Source organism: Chionomys nivalis, chromosome 2 (genome assembly GCF_950005125.1).
Source record: "Chionomys nivalis chromosome 2, mChiNiv1.1, whole genome shotgun sequence".
In the NCBI taxonomy this organism is placed as follows: domain Eukaryota; kingdom Metazoa; phylum Chordata; class Mammalia; order Rodentia; family Cricetidae; genus Chionomys; species Chionomys nivalis.
Genome location: NC_080087.1, coordinates 27,502,193 through 27,510,605, shown reverse-complemented (window position 1 = coordinate 27,510,605; position 8,413 = coordinate 27,502,193). Strand labels below are relative to the sequence as shown.

General features: G+C 41.2%; 1 pseudogene; it reads right to left on the bottom strand.

Annotated features, from left to right (window-relative positions):
- Window positions 1-2,048: 2,048 nt before the first annotated feature.
- On the bottom strand, window positions 2,049-3,814 carry LOC130869640 (heat shock cognate 71 kDa protein-like; annotated as a pseudogene).
- Window positions 3,815-8,413: the final 4,599 nt, after the last annotated feature.

Sequence of the window (8,413 nt, the reverse complement as noted above, 5' to 3'; positions counted from 1 at the left end):
GGCTTCTCAGTCAGCCCTCATTGTCAGCTACATTCAGAGAGTCAAGTTTGATCACATGCTCCATCAGTCCCAATCCAGCTGGCCTTGGTGAACTCCCATTAGATCAGCCCCACCGTCTCAGTGGGTGGACACACCCCTTGCGAGTTCTACTCAGCGGTAAAAAACCATGACATTTTGAACTTTGCATGCAAATGGATGGAAATAGAAAACACTTTACTGAGTGAGATAACCCAGACCCAAAAAGAGGAATATGGTATGCACTCATTCATAAGTGGATTCTAGCCATAAATAAAGGTCATTGAACATATAGTTTGTGATCCTAGAGAAGCTAAATAAGAAGGTGAACCCAAAGAAAAACATATAGTTATCCTCCTGGATTTTGGAAGTTGACAAGATTGCCAGGCAAAAGTTGGGAGCAGGGGGGTGGGGTGAATTGGGGGGAAAGGGAGATGGGGAGAGAGAAGGGAGAAGGGGAGGATTGGGGAGAGCTTGAGGGAATGGAATAATTGAGATGGAGGAAGGGTGGATATGGGAGCAGGGAAGAAATTATCCTAACCAAGGGAGCCATTTTAGGGTTAGCTACAGTCTTGGATCTAGAGGTGTTCCCAGGTGTCCAAGGGGATTTCCCCAACTAGTTCCAGGGGCAGCAGAGTAGAGGGTGCCTGAACTGGCCTTATCTTATAACCACACTGATAAATATCTTGCATAACACCATAGAACCTTCATCCGGCGATGGATGGAGATAAAGGCAGAAACCCACAATGGAGCACTGGACTGAGCTTCAAAGGTCCAAATGAGGGGCAGAAGGGGGGAGAACATGACAAAAAATATTTCTTAAAATATTAAAATTACTGTCAATTCAAATTGTGGTGTTTATGAAGAAAGTTGTATTGAATCACACAACTACAGGTATTACCTTTATTATGAGGTTCTTTCGCCAGTGTTGTTGTATTGTGTGGTTAAAGGTGACCAGTGTTCTAGCTAACAGCATTGATTATGTGATATTCCAGAAAAAAAAAATGTTAACCTCTCTGGAAATCTCTAGTTACAAACTGGAGCCGTAATAGATTTTACTATAGAGTGATTATACATTTAAGCCTGAAAAAGATTTAGTTCAGCTAATGTCAATTTTATTCCTAGCTGTGAGGGAGTAGGAAATAGAATCTCTCTCTCTCTCTCTCTCTCTCTCTCTCTCTCTCTCTCTCTCTCTCGCTCTCGCTCTCGCTCTCTCTCTCTCTCTCACACACACACACACACACACATCAAACTAGACTCATAGCCAAACCCTTGGGTAACTGAGGCAAGAGAACCTCAATTCAAGACAAGACACTCAAGACTGTGCTAAGAATATAAGAATAAACTATTGTTTCACAGAAGTAGTGAAAAAAACTACAGTGATAAATTTTTAAAATGTTTTAATTATGTATTGAAAGAGAATAATCTAAGCCCATGACAGAAAATTTGTCAGGATCAAGCAGCTAATGGATTGGAATTGCACTTCACATTTTTTCATTTTTTAATTGATTTTTATTGAACTTTACATTTTTCTCTGCTCCCCTTTCTTCCTCTCCCCTCCCCTTCAGCCCTTTTCCAAGTTCCCCGTACTCCCAATTTACTCAAGAGATCTTGTCTTTTTCTACTTCCCATGTAGATTAGGTCTATGAAAGTCTCTCTGAGGGTCTTCATTATTGTCTAGGTTCTCTGGGGTTGTGACACACTTCACATGTTAAAAAGAATGTAGTGAGCTGGAAGCCATTTTCTAATTTATCTATTATATTTATCTTTTTTGGTGTCAATTTAAATGTTTTTATTAGACATTACATTTTCCACCTGTTTTATTAGACATTGCATTTTCCACTTAGGATACAGTGCTTAAAAAGTGCAATGCTTACTTCACTCCCTGTGCACATGTTCCATGTTTAAGTATTGAGAATACCCAGTAAATTTATTGTAGCAGTTTGAATTTGCAACTGCCATACAACTTGCTAAATTTGGGTCTTTCAAATGTTTCCCTGTGGTACAAATGCTACACCTCTACTTGGATTGACTTAATTCACCTCTTCATTGGTGGGCCCTGAAGAAGCACCACCAGATGAAGGAGCTTCTCCACCAGCGATGCTGCCAGGCATTCCTCCAGGCATCCCACCAGCACTCTGGTACAGCTTGGTAATGATAGGTTTGCAGACTTTATCCAGTTCTTTCGGCTGGTGTTCAAATTCTTCCTTCTCTGTAGTCTAGTTCTTTTCCATCCAACTGATGATCTCATTGTATTTGTCTAGGATCTTCTGTTTGTCCTCATCATTCATCTTTCCTTGAAGTTTCTCATCTTGAACTGTTGCTTTTATGTTGAAAGCATAAGACTCCAGGGAATTCTTGGAGGAAACCTTATCTCTCTGCTTTTCATCTTCAGCTTTGTATTTCTCAGCTTCCTGGACCATGCACTCAATATTCTCCTTGCTCAAGCGGCCCTTGTCATTGTTGATGGTGATCTTGTTCTCCTTGCCTGTGCACTTATTTACAGCAGAAACATTGAGGATGCCATGGGCATCAATGTCAAAAGTGACTTCAATCTGGGGAACACCACAGGGTGCTGGAGGGAGGCCTGTAAGTTCAAACTTTCCAAGCAGGTTGTTATCATGGCTCGTTCACCTTCATATACGTGAATGAGCACACCCGGCTGGTTATCAGAGTAGGTGGTGAAAGTCTGGGTCTGCTTGGTAGGGATGGTGGTATTGCACTTGAGTAGAACAGTCATGACTCCACCAGCAGTTTCAATACCAAGGGAAAGAGGAGTGACATCCAAGAGCAGCAAATCCTGAACATTCTCAGACTTGTCTCCAGATAGAATGGCCGCCTAGACAGCTGCACCATAAGCAACAGCTTCATCGGGGGTGATACTCTTGTTCAGCTCTTTTTCATTGAAGAAGTCCTGCAGAAGCTTCTGAATCTTGGGGATTCTGATAGAACCACCCACCAGGACAATACCATGGATCTGAGACTTGTCTAGTTTGGCATCTCAAAGGGCCCTTGCTACAGGGTCCAGAGTGCCGCGGAACAGGTCAGCATTTAATTCTTCAAGCCGAGCACAGATAATGGAGGTATAGAAGTCGATTCCCTCATAGAGAGAATCAATCTCAATACTGGCCTGGGTGCTGGAGGAGAGGGTGCACTTTGCCTGTTCACAGGCAGTACGCAGACACCTGACAGCTCTCTTGTTCTCACTGATGTCCTTCTTGTGCTTTCGTTTAAACTCAACAATGAAATGGTTGACCATCCTGTTGTCAAAGTCTTCTCCACCCAAGTGGGTGTCTCCAGCTGTTGATTTTACTTCAAAAATTCCATCCTCAATTGTGAGGATGGACACATCAAAAGTACCACCTCCCAAGTCAAAGATCAGCACATTCTTTTCAGCTCCAACCTTCTTACCTAGCCCATAGGCAATAGCAGCAGCAGTTGTCTCGTTGATAATTCGAAGGACATTGAGGCCATCAATAGTTCCAGCATCTTTTGTTGCCTGCTGCTGAGAATCATTAAAGTAGGCAGGCACTGTGACCACAGCATTGGTAACCGTCTTCCCCAGATAAGCTTCTACAATCTCCTTCATCTTAGTCAGAACCATACAGGACACCTCCTCTGGGTAGAAGTTTTTGTCTCTCCTTTGTACTCTACTTGGACCTTGGGCCTGCCTTCATCCTTCACCACCATGAAGGGCCAGTGCTTCATGTCAGACTGCACAACAGCATCATCAAACCTACGTCCGATCAGACATTTGGCATCAAAAACTTTTGGTGGGGTTCATCGCAACCTGATTGTTTGTAGCATCCCCAATCAATCGTTCAGTGTCAGTAAAAGCCACATAGCTTGGTGTGGTTCGGTTACCCTGGTCATTGGCAGTTATCTCCACCTTCCCATGCTGGAAGACGCCCACACAGGAGTAGGTGGTGCCAAGATCAAACCGACTGCAGGTCCTTAGACATGGTTGCTCGCGTGTAGGCCCAGCTGTTCTGGCGAGGAGACGGCACCAATCCCACAAAGCTGGCGCTGCATTCAATGAGACCTATGGGCGTTGGGAATTGAACTCAGGACCTCTGTAATAGCAGTCAGTGCTCTTAACCACTGAGCCATCTCTCCATCCCTTATATTTATCTTTAAAAAAATTAACAATATTGTGTCAGGATATGATGATATGGTGTAGTAATAGGAGCGGCCGGGCTGCGTCCCCGGCACCCGGCCGCCCACATGGCTTAGCTTTATGCCCCGAAATAATTACACGGAAACTGTATTCTTTTAATCACTGCCTGGCCCATTAGCTCCAGCCTCTTATTGGCTAGCTCTTACATATTGATCTAACCCATTTCTAATATTTTGTGTAGTACCACGAGCTGGCTTACCAGGAAAGATCTTAACATGCGTCTGTCTGGAGTGGGAGAATCATGGCGACTCCTGACTCGGCTTCTTTCTCCCAGCATTTTGTTTTGTTTACTCCACCCACCTATGGGCTGGCCTATAAATGGGCCAAGGCAGTTTCTTTATTAAATAAAAGTAACTATCCATCAATATGGTATTAAGATTCTTTCACTAGATTTGAAGAATACAAACTCCTTAACATTTCACGAAGCAAATGCTTTTATTAATGGTGACTGGATATCTATATATTTCCAGTATTGTCGGTATTTTAAAAGTTACTTGCTTGTAAATACATACAGATAGTTTTGCTCCTTAGTAAAAGATTACTCATGAAAAAAATAATTAATGGCCTTGGGTAGATGTCTCAGGAGAGAAAGTGTTTGCTGTAAAAGTGTGAAGACTGGAGTGTGGATCTCCAGAACATATGTAAACTTTAGGAAGGCTTACTAACCTGCCTGTACTTTCAATTGTCTCAAAGTAGAGAAAGGAGGTACAAGGAGGAATCTCGTTATTTTGACTAGTCACATTGGCAAATATTAGGTAAAACTGAGAGACTATGGAAAAGTAATTAGATTGCCGAACATTTGAGGATGCCTTCTGATATAAAATTTGGGTCTCCAGACACATGTGCCTAACATGCTTACACACAAGTGAACATTTGCACATTCGTATGCATACATATAACACACACACACACACACAGACGGTTTCAAAGGATAACCATTGTATTTCCATTTTTAAATACTGATCTGTCAGCCTCAGTATGATTAAAAATTTATGTTTAAAGGACATTTTTTTAAAAACCTGTGAATGTAACAGATTTTCAAGTTTCAAATTTTATATAAACATTTTATGCATATAAAATTATTCTTTGTCTCCATTCTCTAAAATGAAATCTATTTTCTCTCATTTTATTAAGTCATATAATTCATTTTTAAGTTATTATTTTAAGTAACAGCAAATCTTAAGAGTATATATGGATGTATCCTTGTTTGTTAACATATCACCAAGCAGTTCTGATGATACTACAAATGTAAAATTGTTGACAGCAATATGTCTAAGGAATACACCTTAACACCATTAGTGCTATTAAGATTACCTAGTAAAATATACTCAGAGGAGAGATTTACAAAATGGGGCACTGAGCTAAACAGAGAATTCTCAACAGAAGAAGTTCAAATGGCCAAAAGATACTGAAGGTCATGCTCAATTTCCTTAGCGATTAGGGAAATACAAATCAAGATAACTTTAAGATACCATCTTACTTACACCAGCCAGAATGGCTAAAATAAAAAACACCAATGACAGCCTTTGCCAGAGAGGTTGTGGAGAAAGGGGTACACTCATCCATTGCTGGTGGGAATGCAAACTTGTGCAACAACTTTGGAAAGCAGTGTAGAGGTTTCTCAGGAAATTCGGGATCAACCTACCCCTTGACCCAGCAATACCACTCTTGGGAATATACCCAAGAGATGCCCTATCATACAACAAAAGTATATGCTCAACTATGTTCATAGCAGCATTGTTTGTAATAGCCAGAATCTAGAAACAACCTAGATGCCCTTCAATGGAAGAATGGATGAAGAAAGTATGGAATATATACATATTAGAGTACTACTCAGCAGTAAAAAACAATGACTTCTTGAATTTTGCAAGCAAATGGACGGAAATAGAAAACACTATCCTGAATGAGGTAAACTAGACCCAGAAAAGGAACATGGGATGTACTCACTCATATTTGGTTTTTAGCCATAAATAAAGAACATTGAGCCTATAATTCGTGATCCTAGAGAAGCTAAATAAGAAGATGAACCCAAAGAAAAACATATAGGCATCCTCCTGAATATTAACTTTCATCAGGCGATGAAAGGAGACAGAGACAGAGACCCATATTGGAGCACCGGACTGAAATCTAAAGGTCCAAACCAGGAGCAGAAGGAGAGAGAGCACGAGCAAGGAACTCAGGACCACGAGGGGTGCACCCACACACTGAGACAATGGGGATGTTCTATCGGAAACTCACCAAGGCCAGCTGGACTGGGTCTGAAAGAGCATGGGATAAAACCGGACTCGCTGAATATAGCGGACAATGAGGACTACTGAGAACTCGAGAACAATGGCAATGGGTTTTTGATCCTACTGCACGTACTGGCTTTGTGGGAGCCTAGGCTGTTTGGATGCTCACCTTACTAGACCTGGATGGAGGTGGGTGGTCCTTGGACTTCCCACAGGGCAGGGAACCCTGATTGCTCTTCAGGCTGACGAGGGAGGGGACGGGGAGGGAAATAGGATGCGGTGGCGGGGAGGAGGCAGAAATCTTTAACAAATAAATTTAAAAAATAAAATAAATTAAAAAAATAATTATTGAAATATTAATTTTTACTGCTCTTTTATATAATATTTTTAAATGTTACATACTAGGTCTAGTTCCCCCTCCCTCCTCTTCTTGCACTCTCTCACTTTCTCCCATCCCACACTCCCATCCACTCCTCAGAGGAGGTATGGCCTTCCTTGGGGAGTCAACAAAATCTGGCATACCAAGTTGAGGCAGGACCAATCCACTCCCTCCTGTATCAAGGCTGAGCAACATACTCCACTATAGGGAACGAGAATCAAAAAGTCAGTTCATGCACCCCGAATAAGTCCTGGTCACACTGTTATAAGACCCAAATCCCCACCATCATATCAAGCCATATAATTTTTACCCACATTCAGAGGGCTTAGTTTGGTTTCATATATGTTCCCCAGATGTCAGCCCAGAGTCCCTGAGTTTGCACTAGCTAGGGTCAGCAGTCTCTGGGGTTTTCGCCATCATGACCTTGAACTCTCTTACTCATATGATCCCTTTTTCTTCTCTCCAGTTAAGGTGCATAAGCTCAGATCAGTACTTGGCTGTAGGTCAATGCATCTGCTTCCATCAGAGACTAGAGGTAGGTACTATGATGACATTTAGGGTGATCACTAATCTGATTACAGGGGAAGGCAAGTTCAGGCGCCCTCTCCACTATGGCTAGGAGTCAGAGCTGAGATCAAACTTGTGGATTCCTGGGAATATCCCTAGCACCTGGTATCTCCCTCACCCCATAAGGGCTTCCTCTACTAATATATCTCTTTCATTGCTCTCCCTCTTTCTGTCCCTTTCCAACTCTGCCATTTTGAGCTACCATGTTCCCATCTCCCATCTCCTCTCTTCTACTTCCTTTCCCAGTTTGTCCAGGGGTTCTTAAATATTTCTTTTTCCTGAGGCCCTCCATGTGTGTCCCTTTTAGTGTTCTCCTTCTTACCTAGCTTCTCTGGGGTTATGGATTGTAGTCTGGTTAACCTTTACTTTATGCCTGATATCCACTTATGACTGACTGCATATTATGTTTGCCTTTCTGGGTCTGGGTCACCTCACTCAGGATGTTTTGTTTTCTAGTTCCATCCATTTGCATGCAAATTTATATAAGTCAAAAGTTTTTTTTTTAACACTGAGAAATATTCTGTTGTGTAAATGTACCTCATTTTCTTTATCCATTCTTCTATTGAAGGATATCAAGGTTGATTTAAAATTTTATTATTTTTACATAAAAATGCTTTTCACATAATATATTATGGTATTCTTTCACATCTTTTAAATATTCCAAAATCATCTCCACCTTCTTATTTACTCAACTTCATGTTCACTCTATCCCTCTAAAAATAAAAAGAAAATTAAAATGAATATAAAGGCAATAAGAGAAAAAATTAAATCTAAAACAAAATGAAACAAAAATCCTCCAAAAAATATGCAGTCTGGTGTTGGCCATCCACTCCTCGGCATGAGGTCTGTGCTGGAGTATGGCTGATATATCCACCCAGAGACAATTCCTTAGAAAAAACTGATTATTTCTTCATAGCCATTGTCAATTATAAGCAGATTTAAGGTTAGGGATGAAATTTTGTTTCCACTTTTTTTCAGTGTGTAACTTTGTGTCATTTTAACATATACACACTTTCTTTGGGCTGTCAGAGACTCTAGGAGTTA